The sequence below is a fragment of the Ranitomeya imitator genome, chromosome 4 (assembly GCF_032444005.1).
Source record: "Ranitomeya imitator isolate aRanImi1 chromosome 4, aRanImi1.pri, whole genome shotgun sequence".
NCBI classification, from domain to species: domain Eukaryota; kingdom Metazoa; phylum Chordata; class Amphibia; order Anura; family Dendrobatidae; genus Ranitomeya; species Ranitomeya imitator.
Window position 1 is genome coordinate 352523040 of NC_091285.1, and position 24989 is coordinate 352548028.

Here is a 24989-nt window from a genome sequence, read left to right on the forward strand (position 1 = left end):
AAGCAATAAAAAAAGAATTTTGGGGTTATGCCAAAAACAAAAGAAAAGTCAAATATGCTATAGGATTTTTACAGGATGAAAGGGTGAAGTGGTAAAAAATGGTGTTGAGAAGGCCAAACTTTTAAATTCCTATTTTGCATCTGTATTATCAAAGAAAGCCAATGTAACCAACTGATCTTCACTGTGCTATCAAAGAAATAAAAGAATCTACACTATAAACAGAGAGACAGTGAGGGAACACTTAGCTAATTTAAATCTCCTAGTCCAGATGAATTACATCCTAGGGTACTGAAAGAGGTAGCAGAGGAAATTGCAAAACCACTAGAGAGGATCTTTGAAAATTCCTGGAGAACAGAAGAAGTTCCAGAAGATTGGAGAAGGGAAAATGTTTTCTCTAACTTTAAAAAAAGGAAAGAAGATGGAGCCAGGAGATTACAGGAAAGTGATCCTTACTACCAGGAAAGATATTTGAACAAATTATTAAACATATGTAAGTACTTGTTTTTAAGAATGCAGTAATTAACCAGAGCCAGCATGGGTTTGTTCCTTCTATGATCGAAACACTGACTGGGTGGATCAGGGCAATGTGGTAGACCTAGTATATCTCGACTTCAGAAAAGCATTTGTTTAAGTATCTAACACTATCCTTATTGAAAAAAATGACCAAGTATGGGATTGACAAGGCTACGGTTAGGTGGATCATAACTGACTTAGGGATTGTACTCAAAGAGTGGTAATAAATGGATGCACATCCAGTGGGTAGAGGGTTTCAAGTAGGGTACCTCAAGGCGCTGTCCAGGCCCCAGTGTTGTTCAACATTTTTATAAATTATCTAGATAAGGGAACTGAAGGTAAACTAATCAAATTTGCAGACGATGCAAAGTTAAGGTACCGTCACACTAGACGATATCGCTAGCGATCCGTGACGTTGCAGCGTCCTGGCTAGCGATATCGTCCAGTGTGACAGGCAGCAGCGATCAGGATCCTTCTGTGATATCGCTGGTCAGGGAAGAAAGGCCAGAACTTTATTTCGTCGCTGGATCTCCCGCTGACATCGCTGAATCGGTGTGTGTGACGCCGATTCAGCGATGTCTTCGCTGGTAACCAGGGTAAACATCGGGTTACTAAGCGCAGGGCCGCGCTTAGTAACCCGATGTTTACCCTGGTTACCATCGTTAAAGTAAAAAAAACAACCACTACATACTTACCTATCGCTGTCTGTCCTCGGCGCTCTGCTTCTCTGCTCTGGCTGTGAGCACAGCGGCCGGAAAGCAGAGCGGTGACGTCGCATTTGCGATCGCCGGTAATTAACCGTTTACCGGTGATCGCAAAAAAAAAAAAAACGCGATCTCTTTTTAATTTCTCTGTTCTCCGATGTGATCGCACATCGGAGGACAGAGAAAAGGGGTCCCAGGTGTCCCCCCAACACTTACCTAGCTCCCCCGGTGCTCCTCGTGTCTCCCGGTGGGCGCCGCCATCTTCAAAATGGCGGGCCCATGCGCAGTGCGCCCGCCGGCCGGCCCCGCAAGAATCTTTGGGGTCTCGGCTGCCGGGGGTAGCCGAGACCCCAAAGAGCATGATCGGGGTCAGTTTTACCGACCCCTGATTTGCGATCGCCGGTAATTAACTGTTTACCGGCGACCGCAAAAAAAAAAAAAAAAAAGTAAAGTGTAATTCTCTATCCTCTGATGTGATCGCACATCAGAGGACAGAGAAATAGGGGGATTCGGGGACCCCACAATACTCACCTGTGTCCCTGGATCCTCTTGCTGCTCCTCCTGGCCGCCGAAGAAAATGGCGGGCGCATGCGCAGTGCGCCCGCCATCTGTCTCCATCTGCCGGCCGGCAGGAGAACAGCAGTTGGGGCTAAAAGTAGGGTTAGGGGTAGGGTTAGGGCTAGGGTTAGGGCTAGGGTTAGGGGTAGGGTTAGGGGTAGGGTTAGGGGTAGGGCTAGGGCTAGGGTTAGGGCTAGGGTTAGGGCTAGGGGTAGGGTTAGGGGTAGGGCTAGGGGTAGGGCTAGGGGTAGGGCTAGGGTTGGGGCTAAATTTAGGGTTAGGGTTGGGGCTAAATTTAGGGTTAGGGTTGGGGCTAAATTTAGGGTTAGGCTTCTTTCACACTTACGTCGGTACGGGGCCGTCGCAATGCATCGGCCCGACATACCGACGCACGTTGTGAAAATTGTGCACAACGTGGGCAGCAGCTGTAGTTTTTCAACGCATCCGCTGCCCAATCTATGTCCTGGGGAGGAGAGGGCGGAGTTACGGCCACGCATGCGCGGTCAGAAATGGTGGATGCGACGTACAAAAAAAGTTTCATTGAACGTTTTTTTGTGCCGACGGTCCGCCAAAACACAACTGATCCAGTGCATGACGGACGCGACGTGTGGCCATCCGTCACGATCCGTCGGCAATACAAGTCTATGGGCAAAAAACGCATCCTGCGGGCACATTTGCAGGATCCGTTTCTTGTCCAAAACGACGGATTGCGACGGAATGCCAAACGACGCAAGTGTGAAAGTAGCCTTAGGGCTAGGGTTAGGGTTGGGGCTAAAGTTAGGGCTAGGGTTGGGGCTAAAGTTAGGGTTAGAGTTGGGATTAGGGTTAGGGTTTGGATTAGGGTTGGTATTAGGGTTAGGGTTGGCATTAGGGTTACGCTTGGGATTAGGGTTAGGTTTGGGATTAGGGTTGAGATTAGGATTAGGGGTGTGTTGGATTTAGGGTTTTGATTAGGGTTATGGTTAGGGTTGACATTAGGGTTGTTTTGGGGTAAGGGTTGTGATTATGGTTAGGGTTAGTGATTAGGATTATGGATCAGGTTGGGATTAGGGTTAGGGGTGTGTTGGGGTTAGGGTTGGAGCTAGAATTGGGGGGTTTCCACTGTTTAGGTACATCAGGGGGTCTCCAAACATGACAGCCAATTTTGCGCTCAAAAAGTCAAATGGTGCTCACTCCCTTCTGAGCTCTGCCGTGCGCCCAAACAGTGGGTTACCCCCACATATGGGGCATCAGCGTACTCGGGATAAATTGGACAACACCTTCTGGGGTCCAATTTCTCTTGTTACCCTTGTGAAAATAAAAACTTGGGGGCTAAAAAATCTTTTTTGTGGAAAAAAAAATATATTTTTTATTTTCACGACTCTGCATTATAAACTTCTGTGAAGCACTTGGGCATTCAAGGTTCTCACCACACATCTAGATAAGTTCCATGGGGGGTCTAGTTTCCAAAATGGGGTCACTTGTGGGGGATTTCTACTGTTTAGGCACATCAGGGGCTCTCCAAACGCGACATGGCGTCCGATCTCAATTCCAGCCAATTCTAAATTGAAAAAGTAAAACGGCACTCTTTCTCTTCCAAGCTCTGCGGTGCGCCCAAACAGTGGTTTACCCCCACATATTGGGTATCGACGTATTCAGGAGAAATTGCACAACAACTTTAGTGGTCTAATTTCTCCTGTTACCCTTGTGAAAATAAAAATTTGTGGGCAAAAAGATCATTTTTGTAGAAAAAAAATGCAATTTTTTTTTTTCACGGCTCTATGTTATAAACTTCTGTGAAGCACATGGGGGTTCAAAGTGCTCGCCACACATCTAGATAAGTTCCTTAAGGGGTCTAGTTTCCAAAATGGTGTCACTTGACGGGTTTCCACTGTTTAGGCACATCAGGGGCTCTCTAAACGTGACATGGCGTCCAATCTCAATTCCAGCCAATTCTGCATTGAAAAAGTCAAACGGCGCTCCTTCACTTCTAAGTTCTGCGGTGCGCCCAAAAAGTGGTTTACCCCCACATATGGGGTATTGGCGTATTCAGGAGAAATTGCATAACAAAATTTATGGTTACATTTCTGTTTTTACACTTGTGAAAATAAAAAAAATGGTTCTGAATTAAGATGTTTGCAAAAAAAAGTTAAATGTTCATTTTTTCCTTCCACATTGTTTCAGTTCCTGTGAAGCACGTAAAGGGTTAATAAACTTCTTGAATGTGGTTTTGAGAACCTTGAGGGGTGTAGTTTTTAGAATGGTGTCACACTTGGGTATTTTCTATCATATAGACCCCTCAAAATGACTTCAAATGTGATGTGGTCCCTAAAAAAAAATGGTGTTGTAAAAATGAGAAATTGCTGGTCAACTTTTAACCCTTATAACTCCCTAACAAAAAAAAATTTGGTTTCCAAAATTGTGCTGATGTAAAGTAGACATGTGGGAAATGTTATTTATTAACTATTTTTCGTGACATATCTCTCTGATTTAAGGGCATAAAAATACAAAGTTTGAAAATTGCAAAATTTTAAAAATGTGCGCCATATTTCCGTTTTTTTCATAAATAATCGCAAGTAATATCGAAGAAATGTTACCACTATCATCAAGTACAATATGTCACGAAAAAATAATCTCAGAATCAGCGGGATCCGTTGAAGCGTTCCAGAGTTATAACCTCATAAAGTGACAGTGGTCAGAATTGCAAAAATTGGCCTGGTCATTAAGTACCAAATTGGCTCTGTCACTAAGGGGTTAAATCACAGAGATATGTCACATAAAATACTTAATAAGTAACATTTCCCACATGTCTACTTTACTTCAGCACAATTTTGGAACCAAATTTTTTTTTTGTTAGGGAGTTATAAGGGTCAAAAGTTGACCAGCAATTTCTCGTTCTTATACAACACTTTTTTTTTTTTTTTTAAAGGGACCACATCACATTTGAAGTCATTTTGAGGGGTCTATATGATAGAAAATACCCAAGTGTGACACCATTCTAAAAACTGCACCCCCTCAAGGTGCTCAAAACCACATTCAAGAAGTTTATTAACCCTTCAGGTGTTTCACAGGAATTTTTGGAATGTTTAAATAAAAATGAACATTTAACTTAAAATTTACTTCAGCTCCAATATGTTTTATTCTACCAAGGATAACAGGAGAAAATGGACCTCAAAAGTTGTTGTACAATTTGTCCTGAGTACGCCAATACCCCATGTGTGGGGGTAAACCACTGTTTTGGCGCATGGGAGAGCTCGGAAGGGAAGGAGCGTCGTTTGACTTTTCAATGCAAAATTGACTGAAATTGAGATGGGACGCCATGTTGCATTTGGAGAACCCCTGATGTGCCTAAACATTGAAACCCCACACTAGTGGCACCATTTTGGAAAGTAGACCCCCTAAGGAACTTATCTAGATGTGTGGTGAGCATTTTGACTCACCAAGTGCTTCACAGAAGTTTATAATGCAGAGCCGTAAAAATAAAAAAATCATATTTTATCACAAAAATAATACTTTCGCCCCAATTTTTTTTTTCCCAAGGGTAACAGAAGAAATTGGACCACAAAAGTTGTTGTACAATTTGTGCTGAGTACGCCGATACCCCATATGTGGGGATAAACCACTGTTTGGGCGCATGGCAGAGCTCGGAAGGGAAGGAGCGCCATTTGACTTTTCAATGCAAAATTGACTGAAATTGAGATGGGATGCCATGTTGCGTTTGCAGAGCCCCTGATGTACCTAAACAATAGAAACCCCCCACAAGTGACCCCATATTGGAAACTAGACCCCCCAAGGAACTTATCTAGATGCGTTGTGAGAACTTTGAGCTCCCAAGTGTTTCACTACAGTTTATAACGCAGAGCCGTGAAAATAAATTTTTCCCACAAAAAGGGTTTTTTAGCCCTAGCAGCGATCTGCCTTTTTTAGTGGGATTAAAGGGACTCTGTTCCCTCCAAATTCAGGTGACAATCTTCAGCCATAGGGGCGGGGTTTTCGGGTGTTTGATTCACCCTTTCCTTACCCGCCGGCTGCATGCTGGCTGCAGCCGGCGGGTAAGGAAAGGGTGAATCAAACACCCGAAAACCCCGCCCCTATGGCTGAAGATTGTTCCCTTCAAATTCAGGTGACAGAGTCCCTTTAACCTCTTGTCTGTAAAGATGATTTATCTGCAGCGTCTAGGATTATGTCCCAAGCTAGATTTGTTTCCTTGGAGTGAAACCTGTACAAATTTCGAGTGGTATTGTCGCGGCTCGCGATTTGTTTGGTCCGCGGCATAATGATGCCTGGCAGCTGAAGAAATACGCTGCTATGGGTGATGGGCCTTTCTACCTGGAGAGCAGCTCCTCAAAGAGTGGTATGGAGCGGTTCTTTACGCATGCGTGAATATGCCGATGAAGTTTGCGTTCCATGTAGCGCTTGCACTCCATGTCAGAAAGGGGTTAAAGGATCTGGGAATGTTTAGATTGGAAAAAAGCCTTCTGAGATGTAAATCCAATAATGAGTGACATATAATGTCTAATAAATGCCCTAGGCCAAGAGAATGTATGGCTGTTACTGTCAGCTTGTGTCAGTATTAGTAGTGAGAGGTTTCTAATTGCAAGTAGAGCTGGTGCAGCAGGACTAGAACAGGATATAGGAAGGAATTAGCTATAAAAAGGAATTAGTTCGAAAAATACACCAATACAGAAGAAGTATTTGTATCAAGTCAGAAACTGGAGACATTCAACAAGGGTCTTTACAATTATAATCTAGTGTATTGCTAAAGCATAACTAAAGAAATATTTGATACACACACACACACACACACACACTACAGGGATATTTACATAGTAACATAGTTAGTAAGGCCGAAAAAAGACATTTGTCCATCCAGTTCAGCCTATATGCCATCATAAATCCCCAGATCTACGTCCTTCTACAGAACCTAATTGTATGATACAATATTGTTCTGCTCCAGGAAGACATCCAGGCCTCTCTTGAACCCCTCGACTGAGTTCGCCATCACCACCTCCTCAGGCAAGCAATTCCAGATTCTCACTGCCCTAACAGTAAAGAATCCTAATCCTAATATTTGATATATACAGTGCAGAAAATTAGTATTTGATACACTGACGATCTGGCAAGTTTTCCCCATCTATAAAAAATAGAGAAGTCTAATTTTTATTGTAGGTAGGTACACTTCAACTGTGAGACAGAATCTAAAAATAAAAACTAGAAAATACCATTGTGTGATTTTTACATTTTATTGCATGAAATAAGTATTTGATACAGAACTTAATATTTGATACAGAAACTTTTGTTTGCAATTACAGAGGTCAGACTTTTCCTGTAGTTCTTGACCAGGTTGGCACACACTGCATCAGGGATTGTGGCCCACTCCTCCATACAGATCTTTTCCAGATCTTTCAGGTTACGAGGCTGTCGCTGGGCAACACGGAGTTTCAGCTCCCTCCAAAGATTTTCTATTGGGTCCAGGTCTGGAGCCTGGCTAAGCCACTCCAAGGTCTTGAAATGCTTCTTATGGAGCCACTTCTTAGTTGCCCTGGTTGTGTGTTTTGGCTTTTTGTCAGACTGGAAGACCCAGCCACGACCCATTTTCAATGCTCTTACTGATGGAAGGAGTTTGTTGGGCAAAATCTTATGACACATGATAGTGCTTATCCGAATAGCTGTAGCGTTTCCCAAATAGATGCATCGGTAACCTGGATACTGTAAGGGGAAGAAACCAACTAGGCATGTCTCCTCCGTAACGGGCCCGGAACCATCAGGGCTGTCACCAAAATTGCAGGGGGAAAAGTTTAAAGCACAGGACTGCTCCCTGTACTCGAGAGAAGGGGGCATGGTCAAGCTGAGAGGATGTTCGCACATGAGGATTCAAACAGTTTGGGCGGGAACGTCGAGCGCGTAAGACGCCTGTGAGGTAAAATCAGCTGTAAGGCGACTGGGCAGAGTAGAGCAGAACCTGGGATGGCAAAGCGCTTTGACAGTAGACTACCGACTGGGTACCGCTCAGACACCGCTGGCTCCGCTGACACAGCTTCCCCCGCTGACTATGAGAGACAAGGTCTGTGAATGGGACTTTGGCACACTTCGATACAGCAAAGCGATCCGGGATGCCCGTTGTAAACTGTTTGGGCAGTGCTGCAGGTCTCCGTAGTGTTGGGACACTTACCGCTGAGGATAAGGAGGTTTCACCCTTCATCGCCTCATCTGCTGGACCCAAGACCCGTATCAGGATCCCGAGGAGTCACCACCATCGTCAGGACCACTAGAGGACACCGCCGTCAGGAGATACTACCCCATCTTCCTCAGGAATGTGAGACTCCCATTGCGACGCTATCCAAGCGGCCCCAGTCACAGACAGGAGTTTGACCATGACTGGAGTCTGAGTGATAAGTTATATCTACCATATATACTCAAGTATAAGCTGAGATTTTCAGCCTATTTTTATAGGCTGAAAGTGCCCCTCTCGGCTTATACACGAGTTATTGTCCCTGGGGGGGGGGTCGGCGGGGGAGTGAGGGAGAGGCGGCTGTGACAGTCACCTGCGCCTGGCATGGTCCCTGCGTCTCCAATGGTCTCCGGGCACGGCAGCTCTTCTAGCTTTGAGCAGTCACATGGTACCGTTCATTACAGTAATGAATATGGACGTGACTCCACTCCCATAGGGGTGGAGCCGCATATTCACTACTGTAATGAGCGGTACCAGTGACCGCTCAAAGCTGGAAGAGCTGCCGTGCCCGGAGAGTCCATCAGAGAAGCTGCAAGGGACCGCGCCGGGAGCAGGCGAGAATAATAGGAAGGGGGAGTACAGAGATATTCACCTCTCCTCGTTCCACCGCCGGGCGCCGTCTTGAGCGTCATCTGCCTGTGACGCTCAGGTCAGAGGGCACGATGACGTGGTTAGTGCGTGCCCTCTGCCTGAGCGTCAGTACGGAGGACGGGGAAGACACAGCGGCGCCCGGCGGTGGAACGGGGAAAGGTGACCATAGCAAGTGCCAGGGGCCTGAGCGACGAGAGGCGAGTATGTCATTTTTTTTTTTTTAAATCGCAGCAACAGGATATGGGGCATAACAGTCTATGGAGCATCTTATGGGGCCATAATCAGCATTTGTGGAGCATTATACGGGGCAAATGTGTCTATGGAGCCATAATCAGCATTTGTGAAGCATTATATGGGGCAAATGTCTCTATGGAGCATCTTATGGGGCCATTATCAGCATTTGTGCAGCATTATATGGGGCAAATGTCTCTATGGAGCATTTTATGGGGCCATTATCAACATTTGTGCAGCATTGTATGGGGCATATTTTAATATGGAACATCTTATGGGGCCCATCATGAACTGTATGGAGCATTATATGGGGCTCCTGATTCAATATGGATATTCAAAAACACTTAACCTACTGATGTCTCAATTTTACTTTTATTAGTACGGTACCTATTTTTATTTTTGACATTTACCGGTAGTTGCTGCATTTTCCACCCTACGCTTATACTCGAGTCATTAAGTTTTCCCAGTTTTTTGTGGCAAAATTAGGGGTCTCGGCTTATACTCTGGTCGGCTTATACTCGAGTATATACGGTAATTGAATTGTCTGCTTTATTTGTCCTTGTTCTGTATGCTTTATCTGTGCTTTTAAGTTATCCCCAGTAGCCATTTACTGTATTAGGGAATATTATCCTTGTTTTCTCCCTACGTAGAGTTTCTGCTGTATAATATAACCCTATCACCCTTGGTCTGGGTACAGTCCATTACTGCATCCTACGTGCCTGCAGTCTCCTCATAACACCTGCGGCGCTCCCAATAGTCAGCTGTTCGGCGCTACAGTTGCATGTGTCGCGGTTGTTTCACAGTCACAACACATGCATGGAGAGCCTGTTTGTTGGGCTATCCATGCATGTGTTTTGACTGTGAAACAGACACGACAGACAAGCAGCTGCGGCACCTAACAGCTGATTATCGGGAGCGCTCCAGGTATCCAGGTTACCAATATATTACCACCATAGAGCACTACCGACACAGAAGAGTATAATCCAAAAATAAGTTTTATTAAAGTTCAGTATACAAAAACAAAACTCATAAAAAACAGGAAATTAAATCTGTACTTACAATAAAATCAGTCTGTGAGCGCCCCGTCACCCCAATGCACGTTTCGTCAGAACTTCATTGCATGGGGCAATTGGAACCTGTGATGACAGGTGGGGGGGCCACTGCTAGCCTTAGATGTGTGCCAGTACCTTATAACCTCCATGGTGGGCAGGAATCGCTTGAATTTTTAACCATGGGATTGGACATGACACCAGCACTCCGGTAACAATTGCACAATTTGTGATTTCGACCATGTACATATGGGTATTTTCAGCATGAAATTATCTGGAACCAAAAATCCAGGGTTGAAAAAGTTGGAAATAAAGTTAAATACCAGTAACAGTTGCCTACAAGGTGAACAAGCCAGTAAGACTACAGTCACATATCCGGTGTCACCATGCAAGAGGAATGGACTGATTTTTCTCAGGTATTACCACTGCTGCATATTAGTTACCTTTGTTGTTTTTTTGTATTTTTTTTTTTATTCACTGAAGAGGTGTGCTTGCCAATAAAAAGATCAAGATTATTACTAAGCAGATCTGTGGAACATGGATGCAAAAAGGAAGCAAATGAGTAGCCTTCAGAGTTAAAAACAGTGTAAACGGGGCAATAACTGCACAATAGGGTCTTATCTGGTATAAAAGTAAAAGAAGAAGGAACTGCTCACCTTTTGGGTTTATGCAACCCACAACTGAGGAATCAAGAAAAGATTGATTATTGTGGTTTTCCTGATGAAGTTAGTCCAACTTCGGAAAGTGTTAAGAATAAACCAAATTATCCTTCTTGTGCTGTGACTTATTGGGAAAACAGCTCAGATCACTACTCCTATCCTCCAAGCACATGATTTAGAAACAGTGTCTCACAGATCCACATGGTCTTCAATGGCCGAGTGTGATCCACAAATCAAATTAGAATTGGACATGCTCAGAGTCTCAAGGCTCTCACTCTCTTATCTAAGTGTAATTGTAAAATCTTTGTAATCATCTTTCAGAACACCAGATGATTATAGGTAAAGGTACCGTCAAACTGAACAATACCGCTAGCGATCCGTGACGTTGCAGCGTCCTGGCTAGCGATATCGTTGAGTTTGACAGGCAGCAGCGATCAGGATCCTGCTGTGACATCGTTGGTCGGAGCAGAAAGTCCAGAACTTTATTTCGTCGCTGGACCTCCTGCAGACATCGCTGAATCGGCGTGTGTGACGCCGATTCAGCGATGTCTTCACTGGTAACCAGGGTAAACATCGGGTTACTAAGCGCAAGGCCGCGCTTAGTAACCCGATGTTTACCCTGGTTACCAGCGTAAACGTAAAAAAAAAAAAACTACATACTTACCTTCTGCTGTCTGTCCCCAGCGCTGTGCTTCTCTGCACTGTGAGCGCCGGCCAGCCGGAAAGCAGAGCACAGCAGTGACGTCACCGCTGTGCTTTCCGGCTGGCGCTCACAGTCAGTGCAGAGAAGCACAGCGCCGAAGGACAGACACCGGAAGGTAAGTATGTAGTGTTTTTTTTTACATTTACGCTGGTAACCAGGGTAAACATCGGGTAACTAAGCGCGGCCCTGAGCTTAGTAACCCGATGTTTACCCTGGTTACCAGGGGACCGGCATCGTTGGTCGCTGGAGAGCTGTCTGTGTGACAGCTCTCCAGCGACCAAACAGCGACGCTGCAGCGATCGGGATCGTTGTCTGGATCGCTGCAGCGTCGCTTAATGTGACGGTACCTTAAGTGTAGGGTAACCTCCTGATCTCCATTACATGTAGTCAGGCTGAACTCCATCACAATATACTTTTAAAAAGCAGTTCTTTCTTGGAGAGAAACTTTGTCTTGGAGAACAGTACAGTAGATGCTTTAAACAACTACTTCGTGGTAAACTTCACTCCCTACTAGCAAAAGTGACAATGACCCTATAATACTGGAAGGAACAACATACATACCAGTATAGTATAGGACAGCAGCCATAATAATGGCATATTATTGACTAAGGTCCAACACAATTTGGAAAACAGATTAAAAAAAAATAATAGCCGATCACCATCCTGATAGCTATGCACCAGAGAAATCTAGGGAATAGGAAAGAAATTCATCTTACATTTTCTTTCCTGTTGCAGAAATAATCACTGCTGCAAAGGAAAGTTTATTCTGAACAGGAGCAAAGTTCCTGCGTTAGACAAGGTGCTACTAACATTATTACACAGCGCTACAGAATCCCAGCAGTTTCTCTACAATACTATGCCGTCCTGGATCCAGTCTTTACAGTACTATCGGCTAATATTATCGGACCCTAGATCCCAATGACAGCAGTGAACATCCCACTACTTATGCCAATTTACACACACACTTTTTTTTAATGAAATTAAATACAATGAAAATTCAGCAGTTGTGAAATTAACACAATAAAACTAGTAGAGTCAACATTTCCTTTAATTCATAAAACCTGGTTGTTTTTTTAACACATTTTGATATACAATGTGACTATATAAGGGCTCTTTCAGACGTTAGTGTGTCCTGTATGTGTGGTGACAGTTTTCACACGTACAGAAGACACTGACACACGTAGACACATTCAAGTGCACGTCTGTGTGTTTCCACGGACAGTGTGCCCGCAAGCAAAACACGCTGACATAGCCATTTTATTTTATTTTTTTTACTAGCAGCACGAGCTGCAAAACGTCCCGTGCACGTATGGCACATAGGGATGTAATCCGTGTGACAAGTACCGGCCCCTGAGAAGCAGTGGTACAGTTAGCGTTGTTCCCCGGCACCAGGTGCTTAAGACCGCTCTCAGCGTTCTCGCCTGCTCTACCGACGATCAGCGCAAGCAGGGGAGAATGATGACAGTTATATTCAACTGATAACGGCGAGAGTGGGTGGCGGCTGATAGATAGGACTGTTACTCCCATCAGCTTATACCTACTGCTGCTAATAAACAGTGACAGCAGGTGGCGACTGCTGAGAGTATTCATCACCTGCCACCAGCGCTAAATAAATAAAAAATCCGGCATGGGTTCCCCTGTATTTTCCATAACCTGACAGGCAAAACTGACAGCTGGGGTTCCCATACAATATATATATATATATGGTAAATGGTGATCTGCGGTGACCTCACTGAGCTGAACTGCGGTGAATTCCCGACTGGGAACGCAGCCTCACTGACCAGCTGTAATCTCGATGTCATAGTCTGTCAAGGATGCTGCGCTCGCAGCAGCTCATTCATCAGTGGTTCTCACCCTGGACAGTCGCATGTTGGCACCGTCCAGGTTGAAAACTATTAATCCCAAAACATGGATTACGCCATGGGACAGAACGCCACATAGGTGAGGGAAATGGTTGTTTTTTATTTTTGTTTTATTACAGGAGACGAGGGATTCAGTGGAACTAAGCGTTATGCTATACTGGAGTATCTGAAGAGGAATAACCTCATGGCCCAGTATCAGCACGGGTTTACTAGGGACCGTTCATGTCAGACTAATCTGATCATCTTCTATGAAGAGGTAAGTTCCGGACTGGACCAAGGGAACCCAGTGGATGTAGTGTATATGGACTTTTCAAAAGCTTTTGATACGTAGCCACACAAAAGGTTGATACATAAAATGAGAATAATGGGGATAGGGAAAATATGTGTAAGTGGGTTAAGAGCTGGCTCAGGGATAGGAAACAAAGGGTGGTTATTAATGGAGCACACTCGGACTGGGTCGCGGTTAGCAGTGGGGTAGCACAGGGGTCAGTATTGGGCCCTCTTCTTTTTAACATATTTATTAATGACCTTGTAGGGGGCATTCAGAGCAGAATTTCAATATTTGCAGATGACACTAAACTCTGCAGGGTAATCAATACAGAGGAGAACAATTTTATATTACAGGATGATTTATGTAAACTAGAAGCTTGGGCTGATAAATGGCAAATGAGCTTTAATGGAGATAAATGTAAGGTAATGCACTTGGGTAGAAGTAATAAGATGAATAATTATGTGCTTAATTCTAAAACTCTGGGCAAAACCGTCAATGAAAAAGACCTGGGTGTATGGGTGGATGACAAACTCATGTTCAGTGGCCAGTGTCAGGCAGCTGCTACTAAGGCAAATAAAATAATGGGATGCATTAAAAGAGGCATAGATGCTCATGAGAAGAACATCATTTTACCTCTATACAAGTCACTAGTTCGACCACACTTAGAATACTGTGCACAGTTCTGGTCTCCGGTGTATAAGAAAGACATAGCTGAACTGGAGCGGGTGCAGAGAAGAGCGACCAAGGTTATTAGAGGACTGGGGGGTCTGCAATACCAAGATAGGTTATTACACTTGGGGCTATTTAGTTTGGAAAAACGAAGACTAAGGGGTGATCTTATTTTAATGTATAAATATATGAGGGGACAGTACAAAGACCTTTCTGATGATCTTTTTAATCATAGACCTGAGACAGGGACAAGGGGGCATCCTCTACGTCTGGAGGAAAGAAGGTTTAGGCATAATAACAGACGCGGGATCTTTACTGTAAGAGCAGTGAGACTATGGAACTCTCTGCCGTATGATGTTGTAATGAGTGATTCATTACTTAAATTTAAGAGGGGATTGGATACCTTTCTTGAAAAGTATAATGTTGCAGGGTATATATACTAGATTCCTTGATAGGGCGTTGATCCAGGGAACTAGTCTGATTGCCGTATGTGGAGTCGGGAAGGAATTTTTTTTTCCCCAAAGTGGAGCTTACTATTTGCCACATGGTTTTTTTTTGCCTTCCTCTGGATCAACATGTTAGGTCATGTTAGGTTAGGCTATGGGTTGAACTATATGGACTTAAAGTCTTCCTTCAACCTTAATAACTATGTTAGGGGAGTATAACGGTGTGTGTGATTTTTAAATAAAAATGGAAAGTGTGTTTTGTTTTATTTCAAATACAGGACTTTATTCTGGCTGTCTTTATTTACCATGTAACCAGAGCCGCCACTATCATGAGGCAATTTGGGCCCTTTGCTTCAGGCGGCAGTCAGCACTGAAAGCCAGGGGGCGGCAGAGCGGCAGTCAGAACACGTGGTGCCGACTCTCCATAATCACTGACATCCCTGAGTGTCACTAGTGCGTTGCGCGCGCCTCTGGTCACAACCCACAACCTAGGTAATGTCAACCATGAACAGAGTTTGTCCGGACGGGAAGGTGACTGTAAGGCTATGTGCACACGTCAGGATTATTTGTAGAAATTTCCTGAACAAAACCAGACTTTTTCCGCAGGAAATCCGCATGCTTTTTTCTCACAGTTTTTTCAAGGTTTTTGTGCATTTTTTGAGCGGATTTTTCACATTTTTTTCCGAAGCTTCAAAATGCAATAAATAGCGGGAAATCCGCAAAAAATCCACAAAATTAATGAACATGCTGCGTTTTTTCCACGATGCGTTTTTATCGTGGAAAAAAACGCAACATGTGCACAAAAATTGACGAATGCATTAAAAATGATGGGATGCTTAATCTATGCGTTTTTTAAGTGTTCCGCCGAAAATATGCGCAAAAAATCTGGAACGTTTGCACATAGACCAACGGTGCTGGCCGAAACTCACAGAACAGAAGAGCAAGTAAACATAATCTCCCTCCCGCACGCACTGCCTGCTGCACGGCTCTGTCACTCACCGGGGGTCTGCAGGGCTGTGTTGTGTATCTGCAGAGTCTGCCTTTGAAGTCCTGTTATCTGAGCACTATATGGCCACTTCCCTCCCTTCCCACTCCAAACTGCCTCCGTCATGGACTCGTCTTAGGTGATATTCTTCTCATTCCTCTGCGGTCCTTACATGGAGATACAGACCCCGCAGCTCCCACCACATGAGACGTATACACATCGCAGAGCTGAGATACATGACGGATACAGCGCAGAGCTGAGATACATGGCGGATACAGCGCAGCGCTGAGATACATGGCGGATACAGCGGAGCGCTGAGATACATGACGGATACAGCGCAGAGCTGAGACACACAATGTATACACCGTACACAGCGCAGAGCTGAGACACACGATGTATACACCGTGCACAGCGCAGAGCTGAGACACACGATGCATACACCGTACACAGCGCAGAGCTGAGACACACGATGCATACACCGTACACAGCGCAGAGCTGAGATACACGATGTATACACCGTACACAGCGCAGAGCTGAGACACACGATGCATACACCGTACACAGCGCAGAGCTGAGATACACGATGCATACACCGTACACAGCGCAGAGCTGAGATACACGATGTATACACCGTACACAGCGCAGAGCTGAGACACACGATGTATACACCGTACACAGCGCAGAGCTGAGACACACGATGTATACACCGTACACAGCGCAGAGCTGAGACACACGATGCATACACCGTACACAGCGCAGAGCTGAGACACACGATGTATACACCGTACACAGCGCAGAGCTGAGACACACGATGTATACACCGTACACAGCGCAGAGCTGAGACACACGATGTATACACCGTACACAGCGCAGAGCTGAGACACACGATGTATACACCGTACACAGCGCAGAGCTGAGACACACGATGTATACACCGTACACAGCGCAGAGCTGAGACACACGGTGTATACACCGTGCACAGCGCAGAGCTGAGACACACGATGTATACACCGTACACAGCGCAGAGCTGAGACACACGATGTATACACCGTACACAGCGCAGAGCTGAGACACACGATGTATACACCGTACACAGCGCAGAGCTGAGACACACGATGTATACACCGTACACAGCGCAGAGCTGAGACACACGATGTATACACCGTACACAGCGCAGAGCTGAGACACACGATGTATACACCGTACACAGCGCAGAGCTGAGACACACGATGTATACACCGTACACAGCGCAGAGCTGAGACACACGATGTATACACCGTACACAGCGCAGAGCTGAGACACACGATGTATACACCGTGCACAGCGCAGAGCTGAGACACACGATGTATACACCGTACACAGCGCAGAGCTGAGACACACGATGTATACACCGTACACAGCGCAGAGCTGAGACACACAATGTATACACCGTGCACAGCGCAGAGCTGAGACACACGATGTATACACCGTACACAGCGCAGAGCTGAGACACACGATGTATACACCGTACACAGCGCAGAGCTGAGACACACGATGTATAGAGAGAGCTGCAATCCAGAGCACAGACACGTTACAGCCTGTACGCTCACATCCAGGACCGAGGACTGCAGTGTTAGAAATCCAAGATGCTTACTGATATTCTTCACCAATCAGCTCAACCAACAGCTCGTTCCGACACAGGAGGCAGCGTCCTAGCATCAGAAGACCAGAGGGGGCTGGCTGACCGCGCATTTCAGTAGCCAGAGCCAGGCCCCTTTTCTGGCCTTGAGTGGCAGCCAGCCCCCTTTCCTGTAATAGGCGGTGGTAGAGAAAGGGCCACTGTCCACAGTCAGCCAGCCCCCTTCACACACACAGAATCTAGGTCACACCAGCAGAGAAAATGTCTTCTGTTAAAGGCACAAGATGGGTGGCGGAGCCGCTGGGACCAGTTATCAAGAAAGAATGGCACAGTTTGGACGTTGGTGCACAGAGAGCAGAAGTCTGGATGGAGGCAGAACTTGGGCATTTCAGGAGGTTTTCTCCTCCATTAACATCTAAAACTGCTTTGAACATGGGCGGGGTAAGGAGAGGGGGGGGGGGAGTTGCCCCCCCTAGAAGCAGGGGCACGTCGCGCACCTATCATGATGAGGCCTGGCCACCTGTTTTTCGTGCCACTGGCCCTTTAAATCGTCGGGCACGGCGGCTTTACAGGTGCGCGCATCAGTGACTCAGTGGCCCGTGTACCCTGCACAGAGAGGTTAAAAACACCTGATGGTGAACATCAGGACGTTCTTTATGGGCAGAGAGAGAGTGCTCTGCTCTCCTCGTCTCCCGCCCCTGGCTGCAGCACGCAGCTGAACGTATCAGGATCAGGTCTCAGGCATCTGGAGGAGCTCCTAGTACCCGCACGCTCCTGAGGCAATCGCTACAGGTGCTGAACAGGGGCCTGGGCTGATGTATATACAGGGGCTGTGAGCTGGCTGTGTCTGGGCTGATGTATATACAGGGGGTGGGGGCTGGCTTGGCTGATGTATATACAAGTCACGTGCTGGAGGCTGGCTGTGGCTGGGCTGATGTATGTATATACAGGGGCTGGGGGCTTGGGCTGATGTATATACAGGGGCTGGCTGTGGCTGGGCTGATGTATATACAGGTGGTGCTAGGCTCAGTGGGCTGGGGCTGATATATACACGTGTGCTGGGTTCAGTGGGCTGGTGATGATCTATATACAGGTATAGGGCTCATTATACTGTATTGAGTATTAACCAACAAAAAGCGGGCTTATATCTTATTAGCCGCAAGAAGAGAACCATATGTTAAAACACATTTCTTTATTTTGAAAATGTAAAATCCACAAGGCAGAAAAGACATCACAAAAACAGAGTGTGTAAAAGGACACGATACAAAGCATTCCATATACAGTTAGGGCCAGAAATATTTGGACAGTGACACAAGTTTTGTTATTTTAGCTGTTTACAAAAACATGTTCAGAAATACAATTATATATATAATATGGGCTGAAAGTGCACACTCCCAGCTGCAATATGATAGTTTCCACATTCAAATCGGAGAAAGGGTTTAGGAATCATAGCTCTGTAATGCATAGCGTCCTCTTTTTCAAGGGACCAAAAGTAATTGGACAAAGGACTCTAAGGGCTGCAATTAACTCTGAAGGCGTCTCCCTCGTTAACCTGTAATCAATGAAGTAGTTAAAAGGTCAGGGGTGGATTCCAGGTGTGTGGTTTTGCATTTGGAAGCTGTTGCTGTGAGCAGACAACATGCGGTCAAAGGAACTCTCAATTGAGGTGAAGCAGAACATCCTGAGGCTGAAAAAAAAGAAAAAATCCATCAGAGAGATAGCAGACATGCTTGGAGTAGCAAAATCAACAGTTGGGTACATTCTGAGAAAAAAGGAATTGACTGGTGAGCTTGGGAACTCAAAAAGGCCTGGGCGTCCACGGATGACAACAGTGGTGGATGATCGCCGCATACTTAATTGGGGGAAGAAGAACCCGTTCACAACATCAACTGAAGTCCAGAACACTCTCAGTGAAGTAGGTGTATCTGTCTCTAAGTCAACAGTAAAGATAAGACTCCATGACAGTAAATACAAAGGGTTCACATCTAGATGCAAACCATTCATCAATACCAAAAATAGACAGGCCAGAGTTAAATTTGCAGAAAAACACCTCAAGAAGCCAGCTCAGTTCTGGAAAAGTATTCTATGGACAGATGAGACAAAGATCAACCTGTACCAGAATGATGGGAAGAAAAAAGTTTGGAGAAGAAAGGGAACGGCACATGATCCAAGGCACACCACATCCTCTGTAAAACATGGTGGAGGCAACGTGATGGCATGGGCATGCATGGCTTTCAATGGCACTGGGTCACTTGTGTTTATTGATGACATAAGAGCAGACAAGAGTAGCCGGATGAATTCTGAAGTGTACCGGGATATACTTTCAGCCCAGATTCAGCCAAATGCTGCAAAGTTGATTGGACGGCGCTTCATAGTACAGATGGACAATGACCCCAAGCATACAGCCAAAGCTACCCAGGAGTTCATGAGTGCCAAAAAGCGGAACATTCTGCAATGGCCAAGTCAATCTCCAGATCTAAACCCAATTGAGCATGCATTTCACTTGCTCAAATCCAGACTTAAGACGGAAAGACCCACAAACAAGCAAGACCTGAAGGCTGTAAAGGCCTGGCAAAGCATTAAGAAGGAGGAAACCCAGCGTTTGGTGATGTCCATGGGTTCCAGACTTAAGGCAGTGATTGCCTCCAAAGGATTTGCAACAAAATATTGAAAATAAAAATATTTTGTTTGGGTTATGTTTATTTGTCCAATTACTTTTGACCTCCTAAAATGTGGAGTGTTTGTAAAGAAATGTGTACAATTCCTACATTTTCTATCAGATATTTTTGTTCAACCCTTCAAATTAAACGTTACAATCTGCACTTGAATTCTGTTGTAGAGGTTTCATTTCAAATCCAATGTGGTGGCATGCAGAGCCCAAATCGCGAAAATTGTGTCACTGTCCAAATATTTCTGGCCCTAACTGTAAATATATAGCAGCATTTAAGAATTTATTTTCCCTTTAGATGGAGTAAGATCATGTACTGTTTTAATTTATTAATAAAGGTTAAATAACCATATCAGTACATCCACTATATATAGTCTGCTATAAAATATTGAATTTTTTAGGTCCCATTAAAGGTCATCTATTTATGCAATATGCATATCATAGGGGGTAACATCAATCCCAGATATTATGCCATTACGGTACCATATACTATGTATATACCATGCATAGAAAATGACCCACAATAACCAGATCCTATGTAGTAAAAGCTATATCCGAGTTCTGTATAAGGTATAATAATCACATGCAGAGTTGTAAATACCTGAGACAAGTTGTGACCCAGAAGACCAAATAAAGTGCAAGGTGCCAGCTGTACGTGCCTTCCTAATGCGCCCCGACGCGCGTTTCGCCCTAGCTTCTTCCGGGGGCGTGTCATAGTGAGGGGAGGATGGCTTCTTATACTAGCCTGGGCCAATAGGGAAATGCGACGTAAGTGCCGGGTGAACGTGGAAGATCGTCATAGAGTGGTGCCGGCTTCAGCGACGCATGCAGCTTCCGTCCTGCTCTGTTTGGTAATAGTTACTTCTGCGCAAGCGCTCAGTGGAACGCAAGCTGGAATGCAAGCATTTCCAAGTAAGAGCGCCGACAGAAGTATATCAGAGCTAGGATGTACTGCGCATGCATTCAGCACGGCAATACCGAGACTTCTATACAGGCTAAATTTTGTACTTAGACACTTATGCGTAGTGTGAAATCTCTTTTAAAACACTAATAAGTGAATGATAATTAACCCATTGTTTAATTGCTTTATATCTTAATGAAATGCTCCCAAGCAAATTTGAAGATAAAATTACTAAATAAATATGAAGTGCCCACTAGTGCTTGATGAAAGTATATGTATTATACAAAGTGCACAGTGTATTGAGTATTATATGGGGAACATTATACTTCACGGAGCAATATATGGGAATCATTCTGTATGGAGCAATATATGGGGCATGTTATTCTGTCTAGAGCGCTATGCGGTGCCCATAATACTGTATGGATCAATATATGTGGCTTATTATTCTGTATGGAGCAATATATGGGGCTCATTATACTGTATGGAGCACTATATGGTACCCAAAATACTGTGTGGAGCAATATATGGGGCATGTTATTCTGTATGGAGCACTGTGCGGTGCCCACAATACTGTATAGAGGACTATGTGGTGCTCATAATACAGTATGGAGCAATATATGGGGCTCATTATACTGTATGGAGCAATATATGGGGCATGTTATTCTGTATGAAGCGCTATGCGGTGCCCAAAATACTGTGTGGAGGACTATGTGGTGCCCATAATACTGTATGGAGCAATATATGGGGATCATTATACTGTATGGAGCAATATATGGGGCATGTTATTCTATATGGAGCACTACGTGGCGCCCATAATACTGTATGGAGCAATATATGGGGCTCATTATACTGTATGGAGAAATATATGGGGCATGTTAATCTGTATCGAGCACTGTGCGGTGCCCACAATACAGTATGGAGGACTATGTGGTGCCCATAATACTGTATGGAGCAATATATGGGGCTCATAATACTGTATGGAGCAATACATGAGGCTCATTATTCTGTATGGAGCAATACATGAGGCTCATTATTCTATATGGAGCAATACACGAGGCTCATTATTCTGCATGGAGCAATATATGGGGCTTATTATTCGGTATGGAGGACTATGTGGTGCCCAGAATACTGTATGGAGGAACATACTGTCTGATTTATGACCTATTGTAGAATGTACAATAGTTATCACTCATGTAATGTATGGGGGACTGTATATAAGATGGGAGCCCTCTAGGTGGGCTGTACTGTATATGTGTTTGGGGGGCGCCGTTTTGAAATTCGCCTCAGGCAGCAGTGTGGCTAGGTTCACCCCTGCATGTAACTAAGATTAGCAATGGATTGGTGTTTTATAGGTGCCCCTCTACTACTAAGCCGTGGGCTTGATGTCACCTGACAATACAAACGTGACATCAACCCCACAAATATGAACGCCGCTGATACAGGACAAGTGGGAAGAACTGGGCAAAGCACCAGAATTAGTGCATCTAATAGATGCGCCTTCTGTGAGAGGCTGCTATTTTTAGGCTGGGAGGAAAGCATATCCATGGCCCCTTACCAGCCTGAGAATACCAGTCCCCAGCTGTCAGCAAGGCTGGTTATCAAGAACAGAGGGGTCCCCACACTGTTTGTTTGTTTTTTAATTATGTCAAAAACTGTTTGGGGTCCCCCTTGCATTTTTTTATAGAAAATACAGAGGAATCCAAAACAATGACATACATCCTAATGCATTTCCTCTCTTAGGTCATTAAGGATCACTGCTATAATTCAAAAGGTGAAACTCTAGCAGGTGGCGGAGCCTTGTTCCTTCCACCTTACTCTAGGACGCCTATGGGGACTCTCACTAGCACACGACTTACTTTCATCTCGCCATGCTTGGTAATTTACCTAAATAATTTATCATTAATGCCAAAGGGGACATACCACATGTACGGCCTTATCTGCTGCACAGAGGTCCAAGGTGGGAAGGCGGCAGTTGCCCTTATCAATAAACATAATGCATTGATGCCTTCCAAATGCACAAAGGAGGGAACATCAGCTCTGTACACCAGTGACTGTACATTGTGGCCCAGATTCATCAACTCCGGCATTTTTCTTGACTGCCTTGACGAGGGCATGTGGTTGAGTCTGATGCCCCCAATTTACGAAGAGGTGCACGCTTCTTCAGTAATCAGGAATGTCTGACAAAAGGTGCGCATCTTTGTGCACCACGCCCCGAGTATTACTCCAGTCATTGACTAGAGTACAAATTCTGGTGTAGGGAAAGTGACAGCACATCTAATTCGTAACGTCACACCTGCCCCGCCCACTTTTACAGGGCTGGAAGAAACTGGCTTGAAAACGCCAAAAACTGGTAAATTTCTGGTGTTGTGTCAAAATTTGGCGACTTTTCATGATAATTTACTACAGAATTCTGGCAAAATTGTTTTGATGAATTGGTGGTTGTGTGCAACGTATTAGGCTACTTTCACACTAGCGTTTTCTGCAATCCGTCACAATGCGTCGTTTTGCAGAAAAAACGCATCCTGCAAAAGTGCTTGCAGGATGCGTTTTTTCCCCATAGACTTGCATTGACGACGCATTTGTGACGGATTGCCACACGTCGCATCCGTCGAGCGACAGATGCGTCGTGCTTTTGCGGACCGTCGGGAGAAAAAAACGCTACATGTAACTTTTTTTCTCCTGACGGACCGCTTTTTCCGACCGCGCATGCGCGGCCGGAACTCCGCCCCCACCTCACCGCACCTTACAATGGGGCAGCGGATGCGCCGGAAAAATGCATCCGCTGCCTCCATTGTGCAATGCAGCAAACGCTAGCATCGGAATCTCTCCCCGACGCATTGCGACGGGGAGATTCCGACGCTAGTGTGAAAGGAGCCTTACCCAGCCTTGGTGAAGCAGCTCTTCCCATGCATCTTTTTTGGACCCATTGAACTATATGAAGACTCTTACAGGGTACGGTGGAGCTTTCATTTCTACCATTTTGCTGTACTAAGGATGTGACTAAAAACAAATTACTTCAGAATAAAAATAGCAACAGTGTGAGTGTCATTACAACAGAAAATAATACCGTAGTTTGTTTTTTAATGGCTGTGGCAATGCCAGTGACACTTCTCCTGTGGGAAAGCATCACATAGGGGTAAACAGTCACTATTCATTTGATTTTTCTCTCTGAATAGTTGCTACTTTTGTTATTTTTTTTTAGTTCCATCACTCAGGAATTACACAACCAAGGTAGGAGTCGTCTCTTACACCCACTCCATGCCTGTGCCAAATACATGGCACCGGAAGCATAAATGTACAGCATCCTGCCCCGAAAACTTCCCGATGCCTGATCGTATTTTCTACAGATTCTGTTATGATGGGAAATCACACACAAAAAATATATATTTGTCTGTAGTACAGGAGACAAGAAAGAAGACGACCATCAGTAGCCTCAGATCCTGCTGATAGCATAGCCAAGCAGGAAAGAAGGGTGCGGGAAGTCACCTTGTCTCCTAGCAACCACACACTCCGTGTACAGAAGCTCTACTGTCGCTTTAAAGATGGATCACCTGGAGAGCCTGACCACTAGAAGAACTTCATCACCAAAATTGTAGGGCACAAAATACAAAGATCACCAACAAAGAACACCCCCCAAGACACTAATGTCTGGTAAGTGCAGGCTGCACCTCTGGTGGCCTAATCAGGATTCGGAGACCTACATTTACTCTTTCAAAACTTATCAGTAGCCATTTTACAAAGTGACACGACCCTCCCCATGGAACAGTATGGAGGGGGAAAGGGGGTTAAAAGCAGCAATAAAAATAAAACATTAGATCATAACAATAACCAATGTCCTACAGCCTGTGTGCTGAGCAGGCAGTATACCTACAGCAGGGCTGGACAGTCATATACAACCACAAGGGGTAAATTACCAAAACTTATTCACAGAAAAAGCAGAAAAATGTCCCACAATTCAGTTTGCTTCCTTCAGCTGGATTCTGATTGGTTGAGAGTGTTAATAGATCCCCCTACTAAATATTTTAAGAGCGGTTCCCTCTAAAATACAAACACATGGCAACAGATAAGGCTGACGTTACGCCATCATGTGGACTGGCACCATGATCTCACACACTCCGAGCATCGTCTGAGACCCTAAAACATCATTCAGATTTGCCATACAAAACTAACTCTTATCTGACCCATCTCCGTCACCTCTGTCCATGTGCTGTGCTTATATAGCCCCCACCCTAAAGTGCTCCTATCCTATCTCCAGACAGCCTACGGGACCCTTATCTGACCCATCTCCATCACCTCTGTCCATGTGCTGTGCTTATATAGCCCCCACCCTAAAGTGCTCCTATCCTATCT

At 44.9% G+C, this 24989-nt stretch overlaps 1 protein-coding gene across 1 annotated transcript in view; it reads right to left on the reverse strand.

Moving 5' to 3' along the window:
• The window catches only part of SLC2A13 (solute carrier family 2 member 13), a 312281-nt gene that overhangs the window by 279125 nt on the left and 8167 nt on the right, over positions 1–24989 (reverse strand). The gene's annotated exons all lie outside the window — the stretch shown is intronic.